A 13,348-nucleotide genomic window follows, 5' to 3' on the forward strand; every position below is an offset into this window, starting at 1 on the left:
TGAATTTCCAGCATCTGCAGATTTCCTCGTGTTAAACCATTCAGTTGCAGGGCAGTTTGAGGTGGGGATAAAAGTGATGGCTTTGCTATTGATGCTCACATCCCATCAATAAATGAAACTAAATCAGCTTAGACATTTTTGGAATGTCTCTAACTTTTATACAAATTGAGATGCATGGATGTTCTAGACCATTTGTTTCTAATGTTTGCCTTGCTGAAGCAATCAAAGATGATCACCTTACTGAGGGTCTATATCTATTTTTATGTGATCAAAGGGAATTTATCGTGGTGGAGGGTGGTGGAATTTAAAAATGGAGCATCCTTTTTTATTAGTTGATGTTGTCACTCCTTGAAGTCAGCAAAAAGGCGAATAACTCTGAAAGGAGTTTTATATCTTACATTTTTATGTCCCTGAGACACAACTAAAGAAATAATTTCCCATGCATAATATCCTGAGACATTTTCAAAATTACTAAGTATTCCTGAAGTTAAATAAGAAGTTATTATCTGAGAAAAGTCTTGCTCTAATCTACCTGAAAGATGTTCAATGACTAATATCTTCATGAATGTATTAAGACAAACATATACTCTACATTGTGCTCTAAGCTGAGCATTTGAACCAAATGCAAGTCAGGTTTTGAGCTGGCAGGCTGAATAGCCCCTGATCTATGGAGGCTGTGGGGGCTGAGGCTTGAAGCTGAACCCAGTTTGAGGCGCAATGCTGGGGCCCCTCTAGATTGAAAGCCCAACTGTACAAAGCACCCAAAAGTACCAATGATAGGGCTCTCTGAAATACACCCACTAACCTGCTGGGGCAGCCCACTCCTCTTCAAGACCTTCAGACCTGTACAGAATAAGAGCTTAACTTACAGGCCAGCTGAATCCACTCCAGCTCTTCCAGGTCTGTTCTTATGCAGTCACTTCCCTTCTCGGACATGTGGCTCCACTCCAGGACTGACTGGGTGTAGTCACTTTCCTCGAAGCATGGAAGAGGGCTAGGCTGCAGGTGAGGCTGAAACAGCATGGGTCAAGCTCTTCTTCCCCAGCGAACTACTAGTCAATGTCTAGGCCATTAAGAACAAAATTGATGACCTAATGCTAAGGCTGGCCTATTGAAGAGAATTGAGGGACTGCAAGGTGCATTGGTTTAACAGCTGCTTCACTTGACTGTGACATTCAGTCTGAAGGCTTCTAAATTCATTGGATGGGCTCAATGGTGTCTTCAGACAATGTTACAGTTGGGGGGGGGGTTGACTTTTTAATCCACTCCCTGTGGTGCTCGTATGAAACAGTTGTGGTAAGCTCCTGCTACCATGGTTGGAATATTTAACAGTCGCCCATACTACCTGTCACAAGAATTCATTTAATCTATTTTGATCCCACCTGAGATAGAAGTGAAGCTTGCACTCAACGAATTATACTCTATGGTCAACAGCCTTGAAACAAGATAGCCAGATGCCTTTATCATCATTGTCAGTGACTTCAACCAGGAAAACCTCAAGGGAGTGCTACCAAATTGCTACCAGCATATCTCCTGACCAGGGGCTCAAAGACTCTCCACCATTGCTATGCAACCAGCCTACTGAGATACCATACACCCCCACCCCCACCCTCAGCCATACTTTGGCAAATCAGAATCACTAGGTTGTCTGAGAGATAAAAGGGATTCTATGTGACTGCTTTAAGTCAGCAGACTGGGCCACATTCAAAGACTCAGATGCCAGACTAGATGAGTATGTCACCACCATTATGGATTTTATCAGCAAGTGTGCTGTGGACTGTGTACCAAAGAGGACAGTTTGGTTTCTAAACCGCAAACCATGGATAAACAGAGATCCACTTCCTGCTGAAGTCTAGATATGCAGTATTCAAATCAAGTGACCCTAACCTTTACAAGAAATCAAGACATGACCTGTGTAAAGCTATCAGGGTTGATATCAGTATCAATTAAAAGAAGAGCCCCAAACCAGCCAACAGTTGTGGCAAGTGTTACATACTTTAAGAGTTACATATAAAATGAAATTGAGCAGCACTGCCAACAAGAACACATCCCTTCTTGATGATTAACATAGTCTATGCACCTTTTGAATACTGGGCATGGAATGTCATCAGTTACCCAACAACTTCCAATGCACCTGAACTCACAGGCACCATTGTGGATGCACGATCAGTCTTCCAGAGAGTGAACCTATGGAAATCATCTAGTCCAGATAGTGTCCCTGCAATGTTCTTTGATCCTGTGCAGATCAGCTGGTAGGGGTATTTGTACGCATGTTTTACTTTTTTCTTCTTCAATCTGTGGTCCCCACCTGCTTTACAAAGACCACCATCATCCTGGCACCTAAAAGAAAGAAGATAATATGCTGGTGGCTTTGACATTTACCATCATGAAGTACTTCAAGAGTCTGGTCATCAACTCCAACCTTGCAGACAACCTTGATCCACAGCAATTTGCCAACTGCCGAAACAGGTCTCTGGTAGACATCATCTCACCAGCCTTACCCTCATCGCTGGCGCATCTGGACAGTAATCACACCTACATAAGTGTATTACTTATTCACTACAGTTCCTTCTTCAATACCATAATGCTAAGAAAATTCATCCCCAAACTCCAGACCCTGCAACCGGATCCTTCACTTCTTGACCAACAGATCTCAATCTGTAAAGACAGGCAGTTGGACCTCTGCCACGATTATTCCACTGGTGCTCCACGGGGTTGCATCCATAACCCTTACTCTACTCTCTGTACACTCATGAAAGCATGGCCAGATTCTGCTCTAGCCCCATTTATAAGTTTGCAGATGTTACTATCAGAGTGGGCCGTGTCTCAAACATAATGAGTCAGAGGACTGGAAGGAGATAAAGAGCCTAGTGGCATAAAGCCATGGCAACAACCTGTTCCTCAATGGTAACAAAACAAAACATCTGGTCTTTGACTTCAGGAAGGGAGGTGGTGCACATGCTCCTGTCTACATCAATGATGTTGAGATTGAGAGATTTAAGAGCTTCAAGCTCTAGGGAGTGAACATCATCAGTAGCCTTCCCTGGTCCAACTATATAGACATCACAGCCAAGAAAGTTCACTAATGTTGTTACTTCCTCAGGAGGCTAAAGAAATTTGGCAAGTCTCCATGAACCCTTACACTTTGTTATTGTTGCACCATGGAAAGCATCCTATCTGGATGCATAATGGCTTGATATAGCAACTGCTCTGCACATGACTGCAGAGAGTTGTGGATACATCATGGAAACCAGCCACCCCTTGATAAAATCCAGCTGAACTTCTCACTTCTTCAGTAAAGTAGCCAGCACAAAGATCTCATCCACCCCAGACGTTCTCTATTCTATCCTCTTCCACGGAGCAGAAGTTATAAAAGCCCAAAAGGATGTTCATCAGGCTCAAGGACAACCCCTACAGTGCTGTTACAAGACTATTAAATATGCCCTTAGTACGATAAGATAGACACTTGACTTCACAATCTTATACCTTATTGTTTACCTGCATTGCACTTTCTCTGTAGCTGTTACACTTTACTCTGTGTCATTCTTTTCACCTTGTTGTACCTCGATTCACTGTTTAATGATTTGATCTGTAGGAACAGGGTGTAAAAGAAGCTTTTAACTACATCTCAGTATATGTGACAATAATAAATCAATGTCAATTTAGTGTTTAGTTGGCAATATGGAGACAAAGTATTTCACAGAAGCAGTTAATGAGAACATACTGATACTGAATAAATCACATAATATTAAGAAGCATGATTAAGAATGGCAAGTATTCAGAGAAAAAGTTAGTATTGGGAAAGAAAGAAAGGGTATTCCAGAGCCTAGAACTTCAGATGTTGAAGACATAGGCATTAATAATAAACTGCCAAGAACTGGAGAATACATATCTTAGAGTTCTTGAGGCTGGAGGAAGTTACAGAGATAGACAGGCAGTAATGGTGTGTGTGGATCAGAAACAAGAGTAGTACAGGAAATGTGGCTTTAGTTTATAAAAGAGCCCTAAAGTATGCTGTTGTTATCACAGATTTTGTTTACTCCATAAAGTAGTGGCTAGTTGAAATACAAATTGCAGAGACTGGAGACTGATACTACAATTTGTGTGCTGCGCCCTCCTGAAAATGTCAAAAGGTTGGAAGAAAATCAATAGCTTGCCATCTGGGGAAATCATTATGTCCCACTTTTTCAGGCAGAGGGAGTGTGGGCAGAAATGAATCAGGGAGAAGCATCATCTGTAACAAGGGCAGAGAAGCCCTGAAAGGGAAGAGAAAAAGGTCACATGTTTCCTCCTATCAAGATAGGAAACATGCCCGAAAAATATTGTACTTATAAGAAAGTCTGAAGATTTATTTTGACCAATTTTTTAAAAAAGCATTCTTCTCCTTTGTTCAACAATAAATGATGATGCTCACAGTGCTGGCTGGGATAAAACTCTTTTCTATGACTAGCTATTTGCAGTAATTTAGTCACTAGCTTAGAAACATGGCCCTCTGAGGCAGAGAAATAGATGTACACATACCATAGAGTACGCTATCTTTACTCACCAAATTTTGCTGCTTTGCTTCCAGTTTCATCTGCTGTGCATGATGAATTGAAAAGGAAGTTGGGAAAAGCAAGAAGATTTGTGGTAGTAGAATGGGGCATAAGAATGCCATTATAAATCACCTCAGGGTATGCAGCATCATTATATATTATTTTGAGAATCCAGTAATAATATAGAACACATTTCAAATTACATTCTTCAACCCACAGCCAATTTCAAGGAGCAATATTCCTCCAAATATTCTCATTCTGAGTCATCCAGGGACACTAAGAATAGATCAAAGCGAACAAGATTTTTCTTCTTAGATGTATTCTACAAATAATGTCATAAGGCCCACTAAAGGCATTGATGGCCCAATTTGATAGATAAGAGCTAGCCCAATTTGTCTAGTTCCCTTGTCTGAGAATTTTCAAAAAAAAGGATGCTGCACATACATGAATAGTGAAGGTCAACTCTACGAGCCATGCATTGTGCTTTGTTTCGGGAATGCACTTTCAATTGTGATAGCACTGGCTTTGCTGACTGCAAAGTTCAAAACTCAAGATGACCTTAAGCCCTATTGGATATAAATATCCACAAATACTTTCACTAAAAGGAGATTATCCTGTAATTATCCAATCTTCAAAGACTAGTTTTCTTCCCTGTTTGTTCTCCACAGCAAGTTTTAGCTGTCAGTGCCCACTATTTCAGCAGTGGCTGCCCTCTCCTTACCAAGGAGAAAATACTTCAAGCTAACAAAGTATTTTAAGTACAGTTCATTTATCTTTAGTGAGGATTTCTACCTTACAAATTTACAAATTACATACCATTTTTAAAATACAAAAAATTTCCAAAACACAGGTAGTATTCCTTTCAACTAGAAAGACAAACCAATAATGCAGATGAATGAATCGTCCGTCACAGAAACTGAAGCAAGAGGAATGGATTTTAGTCACCTTGTCTTCCTATCATTCTTATTGATGTTCTTCAAACACTTATAATAAAATTGATGCACTCTCTACATTTATACCTTTTTTCCACCACTTGGTGACTTCACATATATATGATATTTCCTCAAATGGTCTGAAAGGATTTTGGAGATATTGAACTCAGCTTAATGCTCACAGTTCACAATTAATGTTGTAAAACTAACTTCTCTGAGTACACAAACCTTCCAACTATAAACACATCAGTTATTTGATATTCTAAATTATGTTATTCATTTTGTTTGTAAGCTTCCTCGAAACAACCGATTGTCTTATACTGCATCTCGAGCAACAATAAACCAGATGTAGTAAGCTAAATCATACTTCTCACAGATGGCGTGTCTATTATCTACAGAGCTTCTTTGCCAATCTGTTCTTCAGACAGTACTTGTTTTAACTTCAATCTGATTATGGCTTGCCATTTATATTTTAAGAGCTGAAGACAAACTTCCATTTATAACCAGAAGTCAAACAACAGCTAGTTGGAAGTTTACTTACAATTGTCTGTGATCTTCCAAGTTGCAGCTGCTGTGTTTAGAAAGCAAGGTTAGTCAACAACCAAGAGGACTACTGACTAGGAATGAGTATCCATCACACATTCAAGTCCCTGGAATTAAATTTTGCAGGTTATCACACACACTTGCATTTTGGCACACATTTCTCAAGTTAAGTAAAACCCTGTCAAAGCACGTTTTCAACTAAATCCTTGTTAACAATGCAAGTGGTATGTAATGACTCTTGGTCATAGTTAGACCACGTTAGGTGGAATGTTCCTGGTATTCTCACAACACCATTTCCTGGAGACACAAGGGACTGCAGATTCAGACTCTGAAGCAAAAATGAAACTGTTGGGACAACCCAGAAGACAAAGCTGGAAATGTGGAGGCAAAGAGAACATTGATACTTTGCACCCAAGTGATCTCTTGATATAGTGTTCTAACTGGCAACAAGATTTTGCATTATAAGTGGTGCTGTCTCATGCTTCAGTGATCTCAAGGGACTGCCAAAGAAGTATGGAAGTTCTACTCTACTGCCAGCCGGTTGACTGTGATACTTCTGCTGCTGTATGGTGGCGTTTCAGTGCTATCTCACTGAAGGTTTCTCAAATGGGAAATACAGTTGCTATCTCTCACATTCTTCCCAAGGTAAACTTGGTGCAGGCTAGCACAGCGTGCACTCAGTCTTAAGATAATATACACGAGCAGAAAAATGTCCAGGAATTTAGTAGTGGGAGTAAATGACCTGGCTCCCCTAGCCTTGTTTGCCATTCAATGTGATCATGGCTAACCCTTTTCTGAGCCAATTCCTCATAGCCCAGTTTCCTGCTCTGCTAAAAATGTGTCAGTGAAAATACTTTCACTGGTTACAGGTCCAGCCTCCACAACTCTCGGGGTAGAGATTACAGAGATTTACATCTTCCAGGATGAGATATTCTGACACACTCCATTTTAAATGACTTCCATTTTACTGATAACTGATCTATGTCCTCTTCCACCAGTAGAAACATCTCAACAGCAGTTCTGGTTACAATGAGACCCAATGCAAGCTAGAAGAATACCACTTCATCTTCTCTCTGGGCATATTGAAGCACGTTCAACTTAATATCAAATTCTCTAACTTCTGATAGCATTGTCTTTATTCCTGACTACACAATAACATGACATCATTTTTTATTTCCTCCATGAATAGTCCTTGAGCATGTCCCAGTATGCCAGATCCACCTCTCACCCATGACACTTAACCATTCATCTCCTATCCCTTCTCCATCTGGTTCCAGCTGCCCATCAGCTCACTCTTTTCTGTCTCTACTTATCACCTTCCTTACTTAGTCCAGCAAATCTTGTGCCTCCTCAAATTACCCTGCAGCTTCAACCTCAACCTTCACCCCACCCTCATCCCACCTGGCTCCTTCTGCCTTTGTTACTTGCATTTTACCCCATCCTCTGCCTCTCTACTTCACCCCTCTTCCTCCTCCATCTGACTCCACCTGCCCTTCATCTCTCACTCCATGTAGCTCCATCCATCATGTATCAGTCCCTACCTCCCCTCCCTTTTCTACTGGTTCACCTTCCACCCCACTCTCAGTTCCAGTGATGGGTCTTGATTCAAAGCATTGGCCATTCCTTTTCTTCCACAGATGCTGTTTGATCCACTGAGTTCTTCCAACAGTTTGGTTTTCAAATACTAAGCCATTAAAGCTTAACTTCATCCCATCTACCATTTGTCTTCACTTTATCAGATAAATTCCCTTGGTTTCACCCACATTTTGCTGCAACTCAGAGGTATTTATATTTTTATTTTCATGTGAAGCATGAACTCTTTTCACAGAAGCTGCCTGACCTGGTTAGTTTTGACCTGGTTAGCCGGGTCCTAATGTCCACCATACTCAGACAGGTTAAATATGATCTGGGGTTCCGCTGGGTCCTAAGGTCCACCTCACTGAGACAGGTTAAATAAGGGAATTGAGCATCCATGTTTTTTGGTATCCGCGAGGAGTCCCGGAACCAATCCCTCGCAGATAAGGAGGGACAACTGTATTTGTCTATCTGCACTCTCTCTGCAGCTGATCCACCATATTCTTTTTACTACCTTGATGTTCTTGTATGTGGAATGGGGCCTTCCTGGTTGGCACACTACCACAAACTTTTTACCATGTCTTGGTATACATGACAATAATATACTAGAACCAATATCAACACTAGTCTTGGACTTGTTAGATATCTATACTATATCAGATTAGATGAACTTAATGAGAGAACCTATGAAAATTAAACTGGACTTTGTGACATAAGTGCCACAGTTATGTGTGATAAACATTGGCTAGGATACTAGTGAAGACCACAGTGTATCACTCTTGAATGATCCCACAGGATCATTTACACTTACTGGAACTTACTTTGATATCAAAGTTCAAAGTACATTTATGATCGAAGTATGTATACATTATACATCTTGAGATTCATCTCCTTGTAGGCGGCCACAAAACAAAGAAATCTCAAAAGAACCCTTCAAAAAAATGACCGTCAAAACACCCAACATGCAGAAAGGGAGGGGAAAAAAATCAAATCATGCAAACAATGAAAATAAGCAAATAGCTTCAGAAAAGGAGTTTTATGAAAGGCACGAAGCCAGGCATCTCTGCAAATGGAGCAGGCAACAGCCACCTGCATCGCAAAGCTAAGCAAACTCTGCGAGACCACAGGCTGGTGGCCAGGCGTCACTGCAGCAGGCTCTGCGGTTCAGTGTAGAGCTGAGTAAACATCGTGAAGCAACGAGCAGGACCGGCCCACAGCTGGAAGATGACACAGGTGCAGCTCTTGTACATCCCTCTGCAAAATACTGGTGCAACAGCCTAGATTTTGGAGTCAATTATTGGAGGGGATTGTGAACATCGCACCATCAATAAAAATAGAAAATGATGGAAACACTCAGCAGGTCAGGTAGCATCTACGGAAAAAGAAACAGAGTAAATGTTTCAGGTGTGAGATCAGCAACTCGTAATCCAAAGCATTACCCTTAAAAATACTCTTAATTCACATTTGCCTTTACAGTATGAATAGCCTGAAACTTAAATAACACATATATTTTACTCTGGAGTAATAGAATGGTTGATATAGAGTATAGCATTATATTACAAAGTTGCTATCAAGTTACTTATATTGTTGATAGAGTAGTTTTATAAATTAAAGATCTAAATCTGCAGCAGCATTGAGCAACTGGGCTATTACAAATTGTATGCTGAGTATGGATACTATTTATTGCAGAAGCATTTACAGTGGGCTGAGCTTGGAGGTCAGGTTATTACCACTTACCCACACCCCCCTCCCAAAAAAAGCTGCACTGTAGTAGTATAGCGGTTATCGCAACACTTTGCAGAGCCAGTGATCTGTGATTGGTGTTCAGTTTCCACTGCTGTCTGTAAGGAACCTGAATGTTCTCCCCTGTGACCACATGTGTTTCCTCTAGATGCTCCAGTTTCTTTCTACATTCTAAAGACATACAGATTCCAAAATCAGCAACTGTCGATCCCAGGGGATCGTTGGGTTTACGCCTCTGGGGGACCGTGTCCTCTCCAGGGTGAAAGCCTGGGTGGGAAGATTTGAAGAACTGGCTGTTGCCCATGCAACGGGTTCCCCCTCTCCACGTCACTGACGCAGTCCAAGGGAAGGGCAAGCGCTGATACAGCTTGGCACCAGTGTTGTCGCAAAGGTTGCCAGAGTGAAGTTGTAAACAACATCAAACTGCCTTAGGGACCTCGGCTCCGGATTTCTTCCTTGGGGTTTACACCCGAAGCCTTTCCCATGGATGGGTATGACTGCAAGGCAGCGGAGGTTTAAAATCAGAGTTTTCCTTCTCCAAGGCAGGCTGCCGTCCAAGGCTGACGAGCCCCACCTGACCAAAGCAACTGGTTTTGAGGCGCCAGTCGTCCATCTTTGCCTCTTCTCTTATCAGTAGAAACAGTTCTGCCGGGCCTAGTAGCTAAAGCCAAGAATTGGACTTATTTGTCAGAGGCTGTTAGAGTCGCACGCCATTTGGAGCACTTTATAGGTAGTGGGAGCTTATCCCCACTACCGCCCCAGCTATGACAACCTTAGGAACCACGTACAGATTAGGGTTAGGGTTTTAGTAGGTTTATGGGCTTGTTCTGGCACACCTTGCAGGTTACCTCCACAACATCCTTGGACTATGTTATTTACTGATACAAACGATGCATTTCGCTTAATATTTTGAAGTTTCGATGAACATCTGACAAGCAAAGCTAATCATGTTTTATTTCACTGTGGCGAACAAAAGCTCTTTGATGCTCTCTGGTGGCCTTCCACTGATCTGCAAGCACACTGGGCAAGCTGACATTCAGAAATAAATCATGGTTGCTTGTTCCTTAATGTAACGCTTGAGAATTTTGTTTAAAGACAATATATTTCTTTTCTTTCAATGTGACCTGCTCCCCACAAACTTATTTCTGAAATGTTAACAACATAGATGCTGCTCGTCTAGCTAAATATTCCTCCCATGGTTTGTTTTTAATTCAACAAGAGGACTATCAACAGAAAGCAGTTTGATGGGATTAGTATGGCTTGAATTCAGATTTCTGACATGAAGATAGTGTATGAAACCAGAATATTCAGACTCCTCCCAATAAGGCAGTAACATATATCATAAAGATGCAGCTTAGGTTTGGTTTTCAGCATGCTACCTATTTCAGTTTCAGTGGAGTACATCAGTAAAATAGCATATTATATTCCAATATCACAATATCCCTTTGGCTGAAGTATTGTGCATTATTAATATTGTTATTACTCAGTGGAAGAAAAATGAATGTGAAAGAACAAAACAGGAAGAGGAAGTTATTTGCAAGTGACAGCAACTTAAGTTGAGGGCTTCTTGTCTTAGACTTAAATACATCTGGCAGTAGACTGTGTAAAGACACTAAAACTTCAATAATTCCATTACCAAGCTGCAGGTATCTTTGTTAATGGGAAAGGTGCCAGATTTAAGACCCTTTTCTACCCAAGTTCTGAGCATGGTTCTTATACACTTTTGCAGTAACTAGGTTGAAAGAGGTTGGACAAAAGTGGGTTGTTCTCTCTGCAGTGCTAGAAGCTGAGATATGATCTGATAGAGGTTTATAAATATAATAAGAGACAGAGCTAGGGTAGACAGAAGCGTGTTTTCAGGGTAATAATGACAAATACTTGAGGACATGAATTTAAGGCGAGAAGGCAAAAGTTTAAAGAAGATGAGTGGGGCAAAGTTTTTTTATGTTGTGAATGGTAGATGCTTAGAAAGGTTAAAACAGTGTTTCCTAACCTTTATTAGCCCAACACCCCTTCTAAAGCACTTTCATACTTGCCAGCTCCCTGCTAAAGCACCTTCATTCTTGCCAGCACCCCTCTTAGGAACAATATACTTTAAGGTGCCCCCATCGGGTCGATGGAGCTCATCAGCCTGGGAAGGCAGTCCATCTAAGGGAGGGAAAATTCTGATTTCAAACCTCCGCTGCCTTGCGGCCATACCCACTCATGGGAAAGGCTTTGGGAGTAAACACTGAGGATAAATCCGGAGCTGGAGTCCCTAAGGCAGTCCGATGTTGCCTTCAACCTCGTTCTGGCAACTCCTGCGACGTCACTTGGTGCCAAGTTGTATTGGCCCTTGCCCTTCCCTTGGACAACATCGGGGGCATGGAGAGGGGAGACTTGCTGCTTGGGCAACTGCCGGTCTTCCATACTACCTTGCTCAGGCCTGCACCCTGGAGAGGACCCTTGCAAGACTTTCGAGGGCAAGAGCCATGGTCTCGCGAGACTAACAGATGCCATCGGACATAGTGTAAAAACATGTCTACCACACGTTTGCAAGAGAAAAATGACTCTGCTTTAAATTTTTATTTGTCTTTAAACCTAGCTTGCACAGTACCTGTGCACTGTACAGCAGCTTCGCCATCAATGTGATCCTTGAGCTTGATGGTTTTTAGCAAGAGTTGAAATATCTGGTTCAAGTTGTGACAGCAAAAGCCTTAAGTCCCCACGTGTAACAATGTTCAAGCAGTTACTGTTTTTTGTGAGTGTGTGGTTCACTGCACAGAAGCTTCTTTCAACAAGGTAGGAGGATGAAAATGCAATGAAAAGCAGTTTTACTCCTTCATCATTCTAAATTTTGATAATTTCTTCTTGCAAGCTCTCTTCTCATTTTTCTACCTTGCAAAGAAATGGGTTAATTACCCAGTCTGTAATTTCCAGATTGTTCAAATCCTTGAATCAATTCTGAAAATTCTTCTCAGTGACTACAGTACTCTTGCAAATCACCATCTGTGAAAGACAGTGCTATACTTTCCATGCAAGGAAACTGTGAGAACTTTCATCTCCCAATGGGTTACTTGTATATTTCCAATTTTCCGATAAAAGTGGACAGTCCATTTTGCCTGGATTAAATTGAAATTCTCATCTTGCAATTTCATATTTAGAATGTTCATTTTGTTATACAGATCAGCTAGGTATGCCACACGTTCACACTGAAGTTCAATCTTGTTTCCCAAGTTCTTGTCGATTTAAGAAGATCAAAGAATCATTTTAAGCAGCAGTCTTTTGACAGCCAACACACTTCAGTGTGAAGAAGCAAGTGTTCAAACTCTTCATTGCTACCTTGGCATAATTGGTGAAATATTTTGCTATTTAATGGATGAGCTTTAATCTTGATATTACAAGGGTTATGCTTGAAATAAGTCACTGGCAGAGGTTTTTGATTGCTGACAATGAATTACACAATTGATTGCAAATAGACTAGAATCAATTTGCAATGGATTGCAAATAGACTGGAATTTTTTTTTTCATAAATGCCACTAAATCAGCTTGGTGTCCTGTCATATATGGTGCTCCATCTATTGTACAAGAGATCATGTTCCTAATAGGAATTCTTTTATCCTCAATATACATTTTGAGCTCGCCGTAGATTGATTCTCTGTTGATATTTGTTTTTAACTTTTTACAAAAGAGAATCTCTTCATAAACTTGAATTGTAATCCTGCTAAGAAACAAAAAAATATAGAAAGTGCATTAATACAATGTCACATACCTGGAGTATGGTTTTATCCCATTCCCATCTGATCAGCGACACCCCTTGGGAATGCCTTTTATATTTTGACGATGGCAGTAAGTTGACACAGTAGGTCAGGTCTCGTATCTAAAGTTAGGGTGCCACTTATTGCACCCTCAAGAATCTTGAATACTCTCCTCACAAATTCTATTTCTCCTGATGAAGGGTCTTGACCCAAAATGTCAATTATACTTTTTTCCATAAATGCTACCTGACCTGCTGAGTTCCTCATGCATTTTGTGTTGTTT

This window comes from Hemitrygon akajei, chromosome 6, assembly GCF_048418815.1.
Source record: "Hemitrygon akajei chromosome 6, sHemAka1.3, whole genome shotgun sequence".
Lineage (NCBI taxonomy): Eukaryota > Metazoa > Chordata > Chondrichthyes > Myliobatiformes > Dasyatidae > Hemitrygon > Hemitrygon akajei.